Source organism: Marmota marmota, unplaced genomic scaffold, assembly GCF_001458135.2.
Source record: "Marmota marmota marmota unplaced genomic scaffold, marMar, whole genome shotgun sequence".
In the NCBI taxonomy this organism is placed as follows: domain Eukaryota; kingdom Metazoa; phylum Chordata; class Mammalia; order Rodentia; family Sciuridae; genus Marmota; species Marmota marmota.
Window position 1 is genome coordinate 270,034 of NW_025999992.1, and position 19,988 is coordinate 290,021.

Consider the following 19,988-nt stretch of genomic DNA (forward strand, 5'->3'; position numbering starts at 1 on the left):
CATAGTGTTTCATTGTATGGATATATCACTTCTTCATCAGCTGACAGGCATTCGGGTTATTTCCAGCCTTTACAAATCCCTGTTCTAGACTTTGTTTTCAATTCTTTTGGATATACACCTAGAAGTGGAATTTCTAGTTCATATGATAATTCTATGCTTAGCTCTTCAAATAACCATCAAACTGTTTTCGCCAGTAGCTGCACCCTTTTATAATCCTACCAGCAATGAACAAAGGTTTCAATTTCTCTACATTCTTGTCCAGGCTCATATTTTCAGATTTTTGTTTTAATACTTTTTTACTTGTCAATGGACCTTTATTTTATTGCATAGAACCCAATGCCTCACACTTGCTAAGTATTCTACCTCTGAGCCACAACCCCAGCCCTTCAGATGTTTTTAATGTAGCTCCTCTAGTGGGATGCAGTAGTATTCATGGAGGTTTTGATTTGCATTTCTCAAACAACCAAAGACATTGAGTATCTTTATTCAAGCTTAGGATCCATCTGCATATCTTCTTTGGAGAAAGGTCTACTCAATTGCTTTGCCCATTTTTTAGCTGGGTCGTCGTTTTGCTATCTGGTTTTAGTAGTTCTTTATAGATTCTGGGTTTGAAACCTTTACTGAATATATGATTTATAAATATTTTCCCAGCCTATAGGAACGTTTCATTTTCTTAATGTCTTTGAATGAACAGAAATTTTCAATCTGGATAGATTCAATTTACCTATATTTTTCTTTTGCTGCTCACACTCTTGGTGTCATATCTAAGAATCCACTGCCATGGAGACTTACCCTCATGCTGTCTTCTAAGAGTTTTATGGGTTTGAACGTCATATTTAAGTCATTGGCCCACTTTGAGTCCATTTTTTATGTAATGTGAGATAGAGGTCCAATATCAGTTTTTTTTTGATGTGGAAATTCAACCGTTTCAGCACCACTTATTGAAAAAACTATTTTTCTCATTGAAAGAACTTGGTGTCCTTGTCAATAATCAACTGGCCACACCAATATGGATGTTCTATTTATCAGTTCCATCTGTTTGTGTATCTATCCTTATGGCCATACCACACTGTTTTGATTACTGTACCTTGTACGTTTTTAGGAAGCATGAGTCCTTCAACTTTGTTCTTTTTCAAAAAACTTTTGGCCATCTGAATTTGAGGCCTTATGAATTTGAGGACCAGTTTTTATATTTCCATGCATACACATGGCTGTTAGAATTTTGATAGGGACTGAATTAAATTAGATCTGCTGATCACTAGGGAATAATGACATTTTAGCCATAGGAAGTCTTCTCACCTATGAATGTGGAATCTCTCCACTAGGTCTTCCTCAAAATTTCTTTCAACAATGTTCTATAGTTTTCAGGGTACAAATTTTTCCTCCTGGATTAAATTTATTTGTAGGTATTTTATTTTTTTAGATGCTATTTCAAGTGGAATGACTTTCTTAATTTAATTTTTAGTAAATACTCTTTAAATTTTTTTTTAGTTTTAGTTGGACATATTTTTATGTGGTGCTGAGGATCAAACCCAGGGTCTTGCACATTCGAGGTGAGTGCTCTACCTCTGAGCCACAACCCCAGCCCCCCCCCACCCCGCACACAAACACTCTTGATTCTTATGTGTTGATCTTGTTCCCAGCAACTTTACTAAATTCATTTATTAGTTCAGTAGATTTCTGTGGATTCTTTGATATTTTCTATATATAAATTCATGTCATCTGTGAATAGAAATAGTTTTCTGTCTTTCTTTGCAAACTGGATGCCTTGTATTTCTTTTTCTTGTCTAGGTGCCCCGGCTAGAACAACTCCTGGCACAGTGTAGAGTATCAGTGGTGAACCTGAGCCCCCTTGTCTTGCTCCTGATCTTAGGGTGAAAGCCTGCAGTCTTTGAGCATGGTATTAGCTTTAGGTTCCCATACATGCTCTGCTACATACTGAATGTTTGGGTTCCCCAAAATTCAAATGTTGAAACCTAATTTCAAATGTAAATGTAGAAAGGGGGAGGGGGCTTTGAATGAGATTAGGGCAGAGACCTCATGAATGGGATTAGTGTCCTTATTTTTTTAAAAAAGACTCAAGACAGCTAATTAGCCCTTCTACCATGTACGGAAGGCAATGATGAGAAAGCATTGCCTATAAACTAGGACTCAGGCCCTTACTGGACAGCAAATCTAACAACTTTGATCTTGGATTTCCAGCCTCCTGAAATAAACCTCTGTTGTTCATAAGCATTCCAAGACTATGGTATTTTGTTATAGCAGCCTGGACAAATACAAGACCCTTTATGTCATTGAGGAAGTTCCTTTCTATTCCTAGTGTTCCTATAATGAAAGAAAGCTGGATTTGGTCAAAAGTCTTTTCTGGGTATACTGAGATGATCATATAGGTGTTTTTCTGTCATTTTGTTAATTTTGTTTGATTTTTATGTTGAACCACAATCTATTATCTTTAAAAAATAATTAGTTGAAAACTATATTACTACACAAAAACTATTCTGAGCACTACTTTAAAGATTTGTTGATCACTTCATTCAACATACATTTATTTTACTCCCGGGCATTATTCTAAGTATTAGAGGCACACTAGGCGCATGCCTATAATCCCAGCTGATGGAGAGATTGAGACAGGAGGATAATGAGTTCAAAGCCAGCCTCAGCAACTTAGTGACACCCTAGCAACTAAGCAAGACAATGTCTCTAAATAAAATATTAAAAGGGATGAGGATGTGGCTCAGTGGTTGAGTGCCCCTGGGTTCAATCCTTAGAAACAACAAAACAAAACAAAACAAAACGTCAGTCATCCCTACCCCACTAGAGTAACATTCTGAGTCGGGGGGAGGGGAGGAAATAAGCAAGAGAGATAAAATGTATTGTAGGGAAGTTTGTGATAGTGATCTGGGAAAAAGCAGGCAAGACAGGGAGTGGAGAGAATAAAGATGCTGAGATTTCAGGTGGACGTCTGCAGTACAGCTCACAACAGCTCAGCTTGCTGAGATAGAGAAATCACTTTCAGTCAAGAGGAAACAATTGCCTTGAACGGACTCAGTGTCTTCCCCACCGTGACCCCATGCCAAACCGCAAGCCTAACCAGGAAACCCCATCTCCCTTTGGCTCCGTGTTCTGCACCAACCAATATGACCCTGATGCCAAAATTAGCCTGGTTTTAGGTGCTGCCAATGAACGAGGACATAAATGGGGCCAAAGGCTGCCCTCTTGAACCACAGCAAGGTTGCAGACTCTGCCAAAGGATGAATGAGCAGTGTTCCTGAAATCCAATGCTCCAACTACCCTCCCTCTGTCAGTTTCATCCCCTTCCTTCTTTTTGATGGCTGCAAATATTCAGGACCAGGCACTGCCCATAACTCCTGCAGGCTAACTGCCTGGCGCTGTACAGCTCTGTAACAATCTACAAGAGCTTCATCGTCCTTTCACCTCTGACACCCCACATAGGCACAGGGTGTGAACCCACTCCTCCGACCTCCAGGATACCTGGAGGATGCAGCAGGAGATGGCAACTTCAGCACCTGAGCTACCCCAAGAGCAGCCTACCCAACCACAGGCGCCCAAAGAGATAGGAGGATCACGAGTTCAAAGCCAGCCTCAGGTTTTTAAACACCAGATATTATGCACCTGATTTAAATTACAAGGCAGCAACGTACTTATTAATAGCTACACAGACCTTGGCGGGGAGCTTCCTAGGGAGGGGCTGCCATCTTGGGCTGAGCAAAGCACTGACATGGCCAGTGCTTCCTTCACCCTCTCCCCTGGTGGCGGACAGGAAGCAGGGTGGAAGCCACAGGAAGCAGCTCTGCCTCCTCTTGTGCACTGGCCAGCCAATTAGCATGTTGCCATGAAGGGCAGATGCACATGAATATGGAGCACACGGCCTCGTGTTCCTGCTCAGTCTGGCGAGCCACGGAGCCACTCATCCGGTTCTGTCCAAAACCATGGGGGTGGGGGTACAGGCTGAAGGGAAGGAAAGTCCCCAAAGCCCCTCCAGAGGGATGTGAAACTCAAAGTGGTCAGGTCCCAGCAGCCCCAGAGGGTATTTCTGAGAGGGACAGTTTCTACATCCAGGTATACTTTCTGATGGAAGATGCTGGACACAGTGGCCTCTGGAATATTCCACAGAGCAGACAGTGCTGCTGATGTCATTCATTTACATCAAGAAAAGGGAGACTCAGTAAAAGGCTTGTGAGCCTGACGGGCAACAGGCATAACCAGACATTTCCTAAGTAAAACCAAAACACCGAAATGAGATTACTGGTTGGCGTGAGCTCAGATGAGCGTGGGGAGGTGAAAATATGCCATGTCTAATTTTATTTATCAGATTAGAGCGATTTCTATAGGAAATTACTGTTCTTCACTCATCAACACAGTTTAAGGCAATGTAAACACGCTCTCATTGCTACTGTGCCCAGAGACTTCTCCGCCGAGCTATTAGCCATAGTTTCCTTTTATAAAAACCATAATAGAAAATGTGGCCAAACAGATAGATGGAGTGTTCCCAGCAATATGGAGAAACAGTTGTGTTTATGCAGAGATTAGTCTTTCAAATTGAGAGATCTCCAAAGCTCCATTTGTACTTGAAAGGCTTGTCTTTTTGTTAACCAGTAAATAGCTCATTCATATTCCACAAAGAAAACCCTCTAAATTGGGAGAAATAGCCATATTTAACATTAGGTAGGGAAATGGGGCTGAAAGCGAGAAAAGAAGCCTATTTCCCCCATTTCTTGGACTAGATTAAAGCTTTCCTTTATAATTTAAAATAGCCTCTGTTTTTTCCACATGTAAGAGGCAGAAATTTCATGAAAGGCTGAGCAGTACTATCCATAAATGCAGAAATTGTGCCAGAGAACAAGTTAAGAAACACATTTTTTAAAAAGAAATCTTGGGTCCTCTTCTCATATTCTGCAGTACGTATTTCTTAGCTGTTACATCTGCTGCAAAAATGGGGGTGGGATGGGGGGTGGTCGTCAAGAGGGCCTGAAACACAGCCTGCTGGGATGGGGCTCCAGGCCAGGGCCAGCTCTCCTGAAGCACGAGGTGCCCGTGGGAGTACCTGCAGTCAGTCACTTGGGATTCAGAATAAGGATCAGAATCATGTGAGCGGGTGGACACGGCAGGATATAAAATAAAGCCACTGGAAAGCAGGAGGTATTCACCACCAACTCAAAAAGATGACAAGTTGGGAGATGACAATATGTGTTAACAACTGTTTTTAAGCCTGTTTAACCATAAAAATAACGGAATGGAGCTCTGACGTCCACGGGCAGCAGAGGGAGTGAACCCCATTCCCTTCACCGGTCTTGTTTCTAAGGGATGCTGTGGGCTCCGGCCACACGCACAGCTGGAGTGGGTCTGATGAGCAGGGTGCCCCTGAGGAAGGTGATGGAAGTGAGTGGAAACAGAGGGCCGTGGAGAAGGAGACGCCCAAGACGCTCAAGAGGCTCACGGGGGATGTGGCCCAGGAGGAGGTCTGCTCCCTGCATACCTGAATCTGGAAGCCCGTGTGCTGTGGGGTCACCAACTGTTGTGCAGAGACTCTCAGCCATGGGTGTCTGCAGCAGCCGTGAACATGGACATGGCTCCACTTCCCTCCAAATCCATCCACAGTTCCTGGCACTGGTGGTCTAGACTTGCCTGTCAGCCCTCCCTTAAGAGCACAGGAAGGCTGGTATAGCAATGCCACCAAAGTGTCTAGGCTCCCACTAACATCTCCCTTGAGGGCACTATTATACTCATGAAGTCCAGGCAGCAAAGTGCTTTCTGCCAACAGGCTAAACACCTCTGGCTCTTCCATTACAGCTCTGCTTGGGGCTTTTCTGGACTATGTCTTTACTGTCCCTGTTCCGCCCCTTACAGCCACCAGGACTGAGCTGCCCTGGCCTTCTGGGCCATCTCTCTGCTGTGCTGACACCTTCCTTTCTTGGGGAGTCTTCAAGGCTTGAGCATGGAAAGACTCTGCATCAATCAGATAAAGAAGACAAACCCTAATTGTGTAGCTCCCAGAGTCCTTCTTTCATCCACTGACTGCCCCATTGTCACAGCTAAATTCACCTTATCTTCTATCAAACTTGGCATCTTAACCAGAAAACCAACCCCTCCCTGACTGCATGGTTTGGGTTGTCACATCACCTTCACTTAGCTTGACATCTGGACACTCGTCCGGGCCTCTCCCCTGCAGCTCCACAGTCCACCAGGCCCCCTTCTGTGTTCAGGTGACAGAGTGTTCCACTCACAAAGTCTTGCTTCCTGGTCCTACTGCCCCGTCCTCCTGACAGTCAACCCAGGCCACTTCAGACGACACAGGGGTGCCCGTCACTTGCTGTGAGCAGTGCCAATGCTGATGCCAACAGACATTGAGCAAGGGTCTCGGGCACCCAGAGGTAGGCCACCCACCTGTCTTTAGAGAAGGGCTGTCTGGTAGGAGCGGGGGCCCCCCCAGCAGGGTGGCCGGTTTGGCACAGGAAGAAAGCATGGGAATGATTTGATTTTTGTCTCATTCTTTGGTAATCCTTTGATTCTATACATATAAAGTTTATAAAAGTGCACTATATAATTTTTAAATAATAAAGCACACATATAATGAGGATTACCCCCAAAATCTTTTATGAAAAAGGGGCCCATGTTCTAAAACATCAGAATCCATGAATCCCCTGCCTTAAATTTTCTGATCGCTGAGCCTCTTTTTTTGTTCCCTCTCGACAGCAGTATCTACTCCTAAGACACACATATGTCCTTTCTTTCTTTTTTCTACTCAGCACCAAATCAAGTAGCAAATTAAAAAATAACATAAAGTCAGGGACACATATGGTATGGGTCACATGGCAGGGATCCCCTCTCGTGGATTGCTCTGAAATGATCAACTTAGGACAATAACACCAGTTAATCAGTGCTCTCAAATACACTATTCTTCCAGTACATTGTCTGCCAAGCACCTCCCCTTTGTATTCCTCTTCAGCAGGGACCCTGGGACATCATGCAGGGAAATGACCCAGGAGGCTTGCTGAGTGGCACTGAGCAGGTGTCAAAGCTGCATCTCGTGTGTGACTTAAGGCAGAAGCTCAGGGGATATTTATTCACCTCTAAACTGAGAGGTCTGCAGCCAGCATAAATGTTCTATAGCTATTCCTCATAAAGTGTAGACACCACCTGAGAACACACAGAACCAGAAGGTTGCTGCTTTATTTAAAAATGATCTTTTTGTAGGCAAGATCAGTTTCCTATTGCTGCTGTAACAAACTCTCACAAAATTAGTGGCTGAAAACACCAACTTAATAACTCATAGTTCTGGAGGTCAGAGGTCTAACATGAGCCTCCCTGGGCTGCACACTAGGAGCTGGCAGGCCAGGCTGCTCCCAGAGTGGGGATGGATTCTAGGACTTTCCCATCTGCTAGATGCCGCCCACATTCCATGGCTTCCGTCCCTTCCTTCAAAGCCAGCAGTGGTGGGTTGAGTCCTCTCCACACCACAAGTCTGGGGCCTCCCTCTGAGAATAGGAAGAAGGGTCTATTCTGAGGATACATGTGTGGGGCCCAGCCTGGACACTTCAGGGTCATTTCTGTACCTCAAGGTCCTTAACCTTACTCAGACCTGTGAAGTCCCTTTGGCGAGGTGAGGTGACATTTTTCTAGGATCCAAGGACTAAGACACGGACCTCTCTGGCCATGAAAGGCCTGGGACACCATGCATGCTATGAGGAGCAACAGCAGTGCCTGGTGTCAACTGCCTGCAGGCTCCTCTCAGGTTCTCACGCCCTCAGGCAAGAAGCCCAGGATGACGCTGGAAGAACTGCTGCGCGCACAGGAAAGACTCGTGCTCCGTCCTCAGCCACAGCCACGAAGCTCAGCCTTGCTCCATCACGCTCATAAATGGCACTTCTAAAGCAAAGTGCAGATTTCCTTCTAGCTGTTAAATTTATTTTGCACAAGTGGCATTTGAATGCCGCATCCCGCAGAGTCAGCACCACTGCATGGCTTTGCTCCCCTGTTCCTGCCTCAGGACCAGTTCCTCCCTCTCACTTCCTACCCCCCGGACCTTCACATCTGGGCACTGTCGTCACTGTCCAGTGGAGGACTCACGGTTACATACTCTCAACAAAGCAATGAGAGGCTCTGCCGCTCTTCCCACTAAGGAAAGCAGAGGCATGGTTACAACGTGCACTGATGACAAACAGCACGGCTGGACACCGTCTTCCAATCTGCTCCACCTACTTGCTCCATGGACAGAGACGCTGACCGAGTGTCGTGGTGCTCATGGTGCTGTGCAGGACAGAAGACCCCCAGGGCGAGGCTCCCACCTCACCACCAGGCAGGGCCGGTGGAATGAACACAGGATAAGCACCCTGCCCGGGGAGGGGGTCCTCCCAGGACAGCCAAGAGCTCATCCTGTAGCAGAAAGCACTACAGAAGTTTATGTGGGGAACCAGAGCTGGACTAGGACAGACAAGGGAACGTGGGTCTTGGGAGGCGAGGGAGAAGGCAAAGAGGGACAGAGCAGCTTCAGACAGCCCGGTCAGTCCCAGAATTTAAAGAAGTAACAGTTCTGCTGCCCTACAGTTTATCAGGACCCGTTGGCTTGGGACTAGGGCCCAGACCTATGCTGATGGGGTACATTGGCTCAGTCTGCAAAAATGCTCCTGTTTTCCCATTTGTGTGCAATACTTTGAGACAGTAAAATTACAATAAATGCAGATATATATGACCAATTCGTATGTCCAATCACATGCCGAGTGACGACATTTTGGTGGACGATGGACAGCACCTAGGAGGTACATACCACACAGCCAAGGTATGTGAAGGCTACATCATCCAGGTCAAGATAAGCACACATCAAGAGGTCCACACAATGACAAAGACCTAGTGACACATTTCTTAGAACATGTCCCTATCGCTAAGTACAACATAACTGTGTGCACACATGCACACACTCACACACACACAGACACACATACACATATCTTAAATGTTGTCGAAATCATCACACATTAAGTGCCTACTATGCAACAGGCTTTGTGCTGGACACTGAGGGTCCAAAATGAAGGAAACACAGTCCCTCTTTGAAAGGGGAAGTGCTGGGGAGTGATGTTGGCCAAATTCTCTTGTTACACTGTGTGCATGTTCAAATATGTAACAACAAACCCCACATTGTGCACAACTATAATGCACCGATAAAAAAAAATATGGGGAAAAAAACATAGTCCCTCCCCTCTGGAGGGATTTCCTCATACTCTAATAGGAGAGACATAATTAAACAAATAATTAAAATTCACCATGGTGCAGCTTGAAGGAAACACAGAGTGATACGAAACACAATGCAAAGAGAAAGGAAAGCAACCCACTGAGAACTGCACTGATCCAGGTGCCCTGCTGGCCACCTCCTCCCTGGGGGGCTCCTCACCCACAGCTACTGGAGGAGCCACAGGGGAGGAGCGGAGAGTGGAGGAGGGAGCCTGGAGCACCAGGATGCACTGGGAGCCAGGGCTCTGAACAAGAAACAGACCACTGGGGCTGTGGATGTGGCTCAGTTGGTAGAGAGCTTGCCTCGCATGCACAAGGCCCTGGGTTCAATCCCCAGCACTACAAAAAGAGGAAAAAAAGAAAAAAGAAACAGACGATTAGGGCAGGAAGAGACTGACACATGCTGTGCCCCAGCCACAGGTCAGGCGAGGCTGTCCCCACTCTATCCTCCTCCCTCAAGCACGTGTCACAAGCAACTGAGCCCCCCTCCTCCAGACCAAGTAAAGAGGGCACACCTCAGAGAGGTGACACGGTGGTGGGATATGCTGATGCCCCTGTGTGTCTCCACCTGCCCAGCAGGAGCAGGTGCCACCCCAGGCTCCAGCTCCTTCTTGCCACTGCTGCTCAGGGCCATTTAAGGACCTTCCTGAATCTTGCAAACATCTTTCAAATCCCATAGAAAGCTCCCACATCTCCTGTGAGACAAAGAACTGGACCAGAAGATGGCCATTACATTTAATCAACATTTAATTAAATGTGTACATTTCAATTTGACAGTTTTCTATCTTGGGGACAGTGCCATTTTTTTCAGGTCTCTAATATTTGCTTGGAAACCCCAGGCTTCCTGCCTCAGTGCCTGCATGCCCACCAAGCCCGGGAAACCCTGGGTCCTGGTGCCAGGGTGCGCCTCAGCATCCTTCCCCTCTGCAGAGCTGCTCCTGGCCCCGCCCACCTGCAGCCACTCCCTTGCACAGGCCCCAGCTCAGGTGCACACAGGTATCCTGACACCAGCCTCTGCTGGAGGCAACCATGCCCGGCACAGGGGTTGCTGCACCGCAAAGGTCACATCCACCCACTCAACACAGACTGAGCACCTTCCAGGACCCACCCCCATTCCTGCTGCAGGAATCCAACCCAGTGTACGTCTCACAACCACAGGCTGCTCCTGCAGGCTCAGGGGCATGTGATGTCCAAAGGCCACACGAAGCAGGCAGCACAGCAGTGTCCGTCACAGGAGCAGCATCTCTCTGCTGCTTGGCACACTCTGGACGAAGCCAGGCCCTTGCCCACCTCACCTGTGCCAGCTGCCTGGATCCGTGGCTTAAGTGGGCTCCCAGTCTGGGCCAGCCAACATCCTGCTATCACCCTCTTTGAACAGTCATCCTTCAGTGTGGACACATGCCTCCAGCCACGGAGCAGCAGGTGGCATCTGGCCGGCTGCTCACCCTGAGTATGGGTTTCACCTGCCTGATTTCTGCAAAGTGAGAACAGCAAATAAGGGGTGGGTGCCTGGCTACTAGTAAGAATAGAGAATATCAAGAGGAGGGAGCTGCTTGTCCACATGGCCAGGAAGCACATGCAGGACAAAACTGTAGGCCAGAAATTCAAAAGTCCTTACTATTTGTAGTTTAATGCAATGTATTAAAATGCATTTCCTCTAAATTTGGTATTGTGGAATTCTTTGACGCATTTATACAACACATTGGAAACCTCATTCTATTGCTTGGAAACTCCTTCTAAATAAACTTTCATCACAGACTGTATAAAATCCAATTTATTTTAATCAAGGAACTGCATTTTATCATTGTTGCTAACATTTCTCCTCTGCACGGACACCGGGCTGTCAGGGGGCTCTTACATCATCACAACCCAGAAAGGCAGCTCATCAACTTTAGAAAGGAGGTAGGATTTTCTCTGGAGAACACCACCACACTGAACAAAACCAGCCACAACACTGGGGATGCGAGGAGCACGGCCTCCGTCCAGTCCCCGGGCTCTGCAGCAGCCCCAGAATGAACATCTGCCGTGTAGATGCGGTGCCCATTAGCCCTGCAGCCTGTTAGCATATTTTAATGCTGCGATCACAGCTTTCTATTTCTATCAAGGTGCTACGAGGTGCCAGACTCTGGATTCACACATTGCGTCATTATTGTCCCTTGTGAACAGATTACACAGCAATATTGGGGACAGGGTTGAAAGGGAGTGAGCAGGGCTGACAGTGGGAAGGCAGATGGAGCTCAGGCAAACTGTAAAGAATGGATGGGCCGCCATGCAGGGGAGGCTCTGGGTTTTGTAGACCCTGGTAGGTAGTTTGTGCCCCAATGAATGCCTCTCTTTAAAAACCTTGAAATAATCACATTATTTACAAAGAAACACCTCTCTTGGCTAAGTGTTGCATTCAATATTTATCTCATTAAAGTTATTAACAGAAGTCAAGTCACTGGTTCAGAATGCTTTTTTGAGTCACAAGGGAACATAGGGATCAAAACTGCCTTCCTTGCCTGCAGACTGAGAAAACCTCGGCCCGAGGTGTTAATGAACCAAGGTCACTGCAGAGAGAACAGAGATGCTGAATCTTTATTTTAACTCATTCTTGTGAAACAAGGAACCCATACATCCAATGTGACCTAGGATGCAAATAAATCTCAGTGCTCCAATTCCAAGAAAAGCATTGTTGTGGATCCCACCCCTTCTGAACCTCACATCCCAAGTTCATGAAGGGCACTAAGGCGACTTACAGCCTCCTGATTTCCACTGTGCACGCGGGTACAAATGGACCCACATAGAGAAGCAAAGCAAAGCAAAGCTCCCCCATCATGTCTTCTCAAAAGGCAAGAGAGCTGGACCCTTCCCCTTTCTTCGAGTCTGACTCTGGCTGTGCCGCAGCAGTTGCGCCTGCACCGGGGAAGCATCCAGGGCCTGCCTGCTCCCACACCCAGCCCCTCAGTGCACCCCTCTGGCCAGAAAGCAGACCTGGGAAACAGCCTATCTCCATCCCCTTCCCTACCCCTGGAAATCTGCACTTCAGGACAGACATTCCTGGCAGGGTCGGGGGCTTGGTGTCCCTAATGAGCCCTGGGGTCTCCTCTGCCTCTGGCTGTCCCAGAAGGTGGTAGGCAGCCTCCACTCACAGGCACAGCCCAGACTGCTGCCAATTTCCGTAAAGGTAAGGAGGGATGCTATGTGTTCCCACCACATCCAGCTGTCCCGACAGTTAAATGAGATGATTCGAGCAAAGCACTTAGCTCACCCTCAACCCGTGGTGCTGCTGAGGCACGAGCTCAGACCTGTGAGAAGCTCTTGCAGGTTGCAGAATACACAATGTCGATTGCTGTGACTGTACTTCGCCAACGGGCATTGCTTCCTCACGCCACAGCACCAGCAGGCTCCTGGCAGAAGACGTCAACCACCTTTCCCATCAGGAGGCCAGTGTCCCCACCTGCTCACCTCTGTGCTCTGCCCAAGCCCTGAGGAGGAGGCTCCTCCCCCTCTGTGCTGAGCTCATCCGATTCAGCCCCTCGAGGGGGTCTTCCTCCTCTAGTGGCAGCCACCACCCTGAGACGTTACCCCCCTGGAATAACTGCAGACCCACCCTCCCTTCCTCCATTAGTCCCTCCCTCCCTCCCATCACCCCCACACTCCCGCCAGGCTGCCCAAGAGCATAGTGTCCTCCAGACACCCGCACCGTCCAGGATGATGCCTTCCCTCGGTACCCAGGCTCCCGGAGATGTCCCTCTGTCCCACACAGGGGCACCGAGAGACTGACTCCCGTGTGGATCTTCTCAGGTGCTGTGTCCTAGGGCGGGGTGGAACAGGCTGCAAGGCAGGTGGCCACTGCTCCCGACAGGGTTGGCAGGATGCACTATTAGGTCCAACAGGTGGAGTCTCTCCTGGTCCTCTGAGGTCAGACTGGCATTTACAATTTGGGTTCCATGTGCCCTCTCTCTNCTCCCATCACACACCCAGAGCCGTCAACATGACACCCGATGTCACATGGGCCGTGAGAGCACAGTAGTGACAGGTGGCCCAAGAGCCACAGTGGGCCCCACACAGGGGACACCTCCAAGCCAGGGCACACTCTAACTGATTCATCTTCCGATGTGGCCGCAGGACTAACTTCAAACCCTGTGGAACAGGCGCCACTCTGCCCAACGTGCTGGGCTGCACCCTCAGATAACCTTCCAGCTATGTCCCTGTCTCTGCCCTGGGGGGGACATGCCACTCTTACTAGAGGTCACCTGACCTCCAGGTGACCCCCCTTCTCTACTTCTTGTCTTTCCCTGTCACCACCTGACCTGACAAGATAGTGTGGGGACTGGGAAAGAGAATTGGCCTCTGTGCCCCTCCAAATTCAAATGTTACGATCCTAACCCCAGGTCATCAGAGCAAAGCCCTCATGAATGAGATAATGTCCCCATAAAAGGGACCCCCACAGAGCTTCGTTGACTCTGCAGCCACATGAGGACACATCAAGGGGTGTGGACTGTGAGCCGAAAGTGTGCCCTCACCAGACACTGACTCTGGCAGCACCTGGACCTCGGAACTCCAGCCCCCAGATCTGTGAGCATTAAATATCTGAGGTCCTTAAGCCACCCAGCTTGTGGCATTTTGCTGGACAGACTAAGAAGCACACATGTTGGGGTCTCCACCAAAGACTACGTTTTCTGCCCTTGGAAGAGTTATTTCAACTCTCTGGGTTCTGTTCTCCCATCACCCCCACACTCCCGCCAGGCTGCCCAAGAGCAGAGTGTCCTCCAGACACCCGCACCGTCCAGGATGATGCCTTCCCTCGGTACCCAGGCTCCCGGAGATGTCCCTCTGTCCCACACAGGGGCACCGAGAGACTGACTCCCGTGTGGATCTTCTCAGGTGCTGTGTCCTAGGGCGGGGTGGAACAGGCTGCAAGGCAGGTGGCCACTGCTCCCGACAGGGTTGGCAGGATGCACTATTAGGTCCAACAGGTGGAGTCTCTCCTGGTCCTCTGAGGTCAGACTGGCATTTACAATTTGGGTTCCATGTGCCCTCTCTCTCTCACAGTGGACACTTCCATCTTCTAACCACAGGGAAGGGGAGGGGGGAGGGTCTCTCTGAGGGGTGCGTCCTCCTTGGCTGCTGTTCTGTGGGAAAACGCATGAAGTCAAAGACACAGGTGCAGGTCAACCGCGGGCAGGTGAGCAGTCTTCCTTGATAGACCCAGTCACACGCCCACAACAGAGCTGCTACTGGACCTGAACCTGCCACCGGCTTCAAACCCAGGCGTCTGACCTGCCGGCAGAGGCCCCCGCCATACTTTCACCCCAATCAGGAGCCACCTCCCTTCCAAAGGGTGCCTTCCCATGTAGGGACAGGCAAGCTGAGTCACATCCATACCCTTGGTGGCACGCTGCCCTTGCCCAGGGTAGAAGGATGAAGAGCCAGAGGTTCAATTCAAGTTCCTTTTTCTCCCAATTTGTAGGCACAGGAACGACCCAGGAGTCACCAGAGTAAACCTCTGTGGTCTTTGAAATGGGCAGAGGCATGTGATGCTCCTCTTATCACAAGTGACAGAGCAAAGAAGTGCTCAGTCCTCACTGACAGTGGCCCCCAGCACCCAGGCGGGGTCAGCCTGGCTGTGGCCCCACACCCCTTGCACTGCCATGGCCGTTCCCAGTGGACAGGTCATCTCAAGGGCGGGTGACTTATGACCTGAGCTGAGTGGAGCCCAACAGAGACCACGGGGAGGGTTTAAGGAAAGAAGTCTCTCTAAGGGACAGCCATTCCCCCTGGACAACCACAGCGGCACTTCTGAGAAGGACCATCTGGAAGGAGGACAGGCGTGTTTGCTGGCATGACAGTGAGCTCCTGAAACATCAGGCTTGATTCCTCTCCACTGGCTGCCTGCTGTGTGCCGGAAGGACACTCATATATATCTACTTCAAGATCTATATCTACCTACTATATTATTAAAAATTATCTATTTTTAGATAATCCCACACCCTATGCTGGCGTCCCCACTGAGATGTGACTCAGACCTGCCAGCCTGGGTGGGTTCCACAGAACGCTCACCCCTAGGGTCACTCCACCTCTGTATAACCCGACACATCACAAGATGGCCTTGATCTTCAGCTTCGTTTCTGTGACTACCCCAAGGTGGTCCCTTTCGAGCTTTACTGAATACCCTTTTTGGGTCATTTTCACAGCCAATGTATGGCCCAGGACCACCAAGCCAAGCAAAGAGGTACCAGGCAAGCTGAGTCACATCCACCCCCTTGGTGGCACGCTGCCCTTGCCCAGCCTCATCCTGGTGGCAATGCCCCCTCCCCCAGCCACCTTCACAACCACACTGAGAGTCACTGTGAATGGAAGCTGGCTTCTGGCACCAGGTGACCCCATTCCTGGCCTGATCATCCGTCCTGATCATCCACGTACAGTCAAGCAGGGCGCTTAGGAGATTTTTACTTAATGTCCTCCAGCACCAGGGTAGAGCCGCCCACCACGGGACCCAGCTTTGAAAAGTTCTCAGAGATTTCTAAGAAGAGAAATCCAGCCCAGCGAGACTCTGAACCCTTCCAAATTACGAGGCTAAACCCTAGGAAATGATCAGTCAGGACCGACGGTTTCCACGGGAGCCGTCCTGGGCTCTTCAATGCACACCGTTAACGCAGGTCACCGGACAGCCTGCGTTCTGGGTTTCATGACACCAGTGACGTCCTGCTTTTCACCACAGCTCTCCCCTGGCCTTTGAGGACGGGGGCTGAGTCAGATCATTCTGCATTCCACGCAGGAGCACAGTTTAAATCAATAGCGTTATCATACAGCGACTGTCCCTTCCCGTTCTCCCTAATGCCTAATAATTGTCAAGTTTGCACTAAAATTGATCAGCAACGGAGGCCCTTTCTCTTAACACCCCTCCCCGCACGCACACCAGCCCCGCCAGCCCCCGCTCCCCCAGGAAGCAGGAGCGGCATTGATTACAGGAGAGCTTGCCCTGACTTTCCCCAGTTACTTAAGCCGGCGTCTCATTGCGTGTCCTTAGAGACCAGGGCTTCGCTCAGGCAGAGAGCGTCTAGACAGTATTCATGACCCATCTGTCTGGCACGGCCCAGCGGATGGCAAACTCTATTAGAACTGAAACCATTTTTCCCTCCTCCTCCTCCCATCCCTCTTTCCCTTTGCGAAGCAGGAATCTGATACTGAAAATTACTATCATTGTTGCAATTCTCAAAATAGCACCACCAGACTTTCATTAACATCCACGCTAGACTACTAAATATTTAAAGAAGTGGATAAATTTCACCCGAAGTGGGACAGCCCCACACACATGAAAGCAGTCACGGAATCAAAATGTAAATCTAAAGAGGTTGTTTTTATCTGAGTAAATTTAGTGTCACAGCAGGAGGAAATGAGGCCTACGGTTTATTAAAACTTTCCCTCCCATTTGTTCTCTGCCTTTGTTTATTTGAAAAGGCAGAATTACTGCTCAAGACCCTGCAAGATTTTAATTGATCAGAAACCATCTTGGAGAAACAAAGGCACAGACCAAAGACCTCCCTCCTCCTGGCTCCCCCGCCCCACAAACTCCCCCAGGTGGGAGCTTGTTGCCAGTGACAACCTGCTGCAACCTGATCCCGTAGGGTCCCCAGGCTGGCCAGGGATGCCCATCCTCCTCCTCTCCGTGTTTTAAATACCATCTTGGATCATTTTCACATGTGTCAATAAATTGTTTTGCCGTGTTTTTTTTTTTCTTTTTTCAAGTTGAAAAGGGGGCAGGGGAGCAGCTCTGTCAATACACACTGCTCTGCAGAACAGCTGGACGCACTGTAAGTGGCCTCTGCTGTTGGCCTTGATCAAGGTAAGCCAGAATTAAGCATTAGGCCTACAGGAGCTTGGAGCATCCCCGGCCCCACCACGCCAGGAGAAATGGATAACGAGCTGGAAGATCTTGCCCTCCCCCTGGGGGGATCCTGAGGCTCTGCCCACCCTCCACTGGTGCAGCTGCAAGAGTCCGGCAGGCCACAACTCACACAGGCCAGGGGACATCAGGGGCCTGGGGCTGAAAGCTCCTGCCTGGTCAAGGTGGGCTCTGGGTGCCCACAGGTGACGGGCAGACAGAGCTGGCCCACCAGGGACAGCTGAGTCGCCCACCGTGAAGGAGGGCGCTGGCTCTCCAGGCACATAACTAGGGTCCAAGGAGGGTCACCAAGGAGGGAAGCCCCAAGGAACCCACTGAAATCAGTGACCCCAAACACCTGGGGCTCCTGGGTTAATTTTTCCCAATCCATTTCAAAATCCAGCATGAAACCAAGATTCTCATAGTCTACACATGGATTAAAAATTATCACGTACATCATTGTTCTTGGAGCACCCAGTTCTACGGCCCTTCAGAATAGGAGACTGCTTGATCTCCACTCCCCAATCCTACGACCTTCCAAGAACTGGTAAGTTGATCCCCTTCTTACTAGAAACACACCATGAGAGGGGGAAAATCCAAAAGGAAAATCAAAACCACATCTGAGTTTAAGACCTCGGAGCAGCATGTTCCGCTGTGTGACTGAGTGAATGGCCTGCCCTCTCTGAGCACCACACGCCTATGAAACCTGCTAGGCTGGTGTGAGAGACGCGGGAGGTGAAGCATGTGAAGGCAAAGGCAGCTCCCACCTCACCTCACCTCACCTCACTGGGGGCTGCGGATGTCAGATAGACAAGACCTGCTGAGTGGTAAGCCCACGCCAGGCTCCCCCAGATGTACTGAGGAGTTGCTGGGTGCCAGGCGCTGGTCTAGCTGCTTGACCTGCAGACCTCATTAAGCCCTCAGAACCACTGTTTGAGGGAGACACCATAACTATACCCCTCAGTTTATAATGAGAAAGGCAAGGTCCAAAGAGCTGAGCAACTTGCCTACAGCCACAGTGACTGAGGACTAGCACCAGAGCCCAGGGCACGACACTCCAGGGTGTGGTTTGAACCACAGCCCCACCTTGTCATCATTCCTGCCACTGTCTGTCACAGTGTCCACAGGAAATAGCACCCTTTACAACACTGTCACAGCACCCATAGGAAACATCACCCTTCACAACACTGTCACTGTGTCCACAGGAAACATCACCCTTCACAACACTGTCACAGCATCCGCAGGAAACATCACTGTTCAAGACACTGTCTGTCACTGCGTCCACAGAAAACATCACTGTTCACGACACTGTCACAGCATCCACAGGAATCATCATTGTTTATGCCACTGTCTGTCACATCATCCACAAGAAACATCACTGTTCACAACACTGTCACAGTGTACACAGGAAACATCACCATTCATGACACTGTCACAGCATCCACCAGAACATCCTATTCCTGATGCTATCTGTCACAGCATCCATAGGAAATGTCACTGTTCATGACACTGTCACAGCATCCACAGGAAGTGTCGCCATTCATAATACTGTCTGTCACAACAGGTCCACAGGGAATGTCACCATTTGTGATGCTGTTACAGCATCTACAGGAGATGTCATTGTTCAAAAAACTATCTGTTACAGTGTGTCCACAGGAAATGTCACCATTCCTGACACTGCCACAGTGTCCACAGGAAGTGTCATCATGTGATACCGTCACAATGTGTCCACAGGAAAGTCAGCATTCATAACGCTGTCACAGCACATGTACAGGAAATGCGTTCCCAGAGCTCTATGAAACCTACCGTGCAAGGGTGCACGCTGTGAAATGGGGACCCATTCAGCCAGGACCGACCGGCACCTGAGGCTGCAAACACTCCTGCACATTCCTGCACACACTCATGTGCACCACACTCTCCAACACCTACACACTTGTGCAGGCACACACATAGACCCACACAGACTCAAGTACACAGCATACCCAGACCCACACACTCAGGTGCACACTTGCAGATACACTCAGGTGCACACCATGCAGATCCACACACACACACTCACACTTCTCCAGGGCTCAGTGGGAAGCGTGTCACACATCCCCTGGCTGGACATGAACCATCCTTCATTTGTCAGCATGTGCGTATCTAGAAGCCAAGGCTGGTCCCTCAAGGGTTGCTGGGCCAGGGACCCTCAACCCATTACAAAGCACAAAGTCTACCCTATTGCTGGTCCCAGAATACAGTTTGACCACAGCAGGATTACACTTTGGTCAGTTTGGGTGTCGTGGTTACCAAGTGCCCATTCTAAGGGCACTTTGGGGGGCAGACCTTATGTCATCTCTTTCTTTGGCCGGGATCATGTAGATACTTGCAGCGCCCACTTCCACTAGCGAGCAGGTAGGAGGCCACGCAGACCAAAGGCTTTCCATCTTCTGTTCAGATCTGAGTGTTCTAAAGCAGTAGTCATCGCCCCGCAGATACTGGCAGGACCGCACCCCTCACAGTGCATTAGCCACATGTGGCAGCAGGACACTGGGGCTCGGCAGCATCTTACAGGACACTGAGAAGGCCAGGCAAGGAGGCTGGAGCAGCAAAGGAAGGACACTTCCCAAGTGTCCACCATGTGTGGTCAGCGCTCACACAAGGACAGCATCAATGCCCATGGGAGTTATGCCTCTCCCCACGGGATACCACGCAGGACAGGCACCATCTTTCCAGGGGCACAAGCAGCTACAGAGCTCCTGGTAGCAGAAGTGAATTTCTAGTTATGAGGTAGGGTCCGGAGGGGAGACCACCTCACTGCAGATGGTCAGAACAGCGAGACAGAAAATAGCAAAACAGTTAAATGTCAGATGCTGGGAGTTTGAGGGGCTCA

At 49.5% G+C, this 19,988-nt stretch overlaps 1 protein-coding gene, 1 long non-coding RNA gene and 1 other non-coding gene across 9 annotated transcripts in view; 1 reads left to right on the top strand and 2 right to left on the bottom strand.

The window, feature by feature from the left end:
* Positions 1-13,495, bottom strand: part of LOC125617871 — a 28,859-nt gene extending 15,364 nt beyond the window's left edge. Inside the window, exons 1-3 of the long non-coding RNA XR_007348993.1 lie at positions 13,485-13,495; positions 7,477-7,483; positions 3,414-3,418 (exon numbers count right to left, since the gene is read on the bottom strand). This is a non-coding gene — a long non-coding RNA (uncharacterized LOC125617871). The remainder of the gene's footprint in view (positions 1-3,413; positions 3,419-7,476; positions 7,484-13,484) is intronic.
* The window catches only part of Ldlrad4 (low density lipoprotein receptor class A domain containing 4), a 369,231-nt gene that overhangs the window by 152,957 nt on the left and 196,286 nt on the right, over positions 1-19,988 (bottom strand). The window lies entirely within an intron of this gene.
* Positions 9,518-9,591, top strand: Trnaa-cgc. The gene has a single exon. It is a non-coding gene; the product is annotated as a tRNA-Ala (tRNA).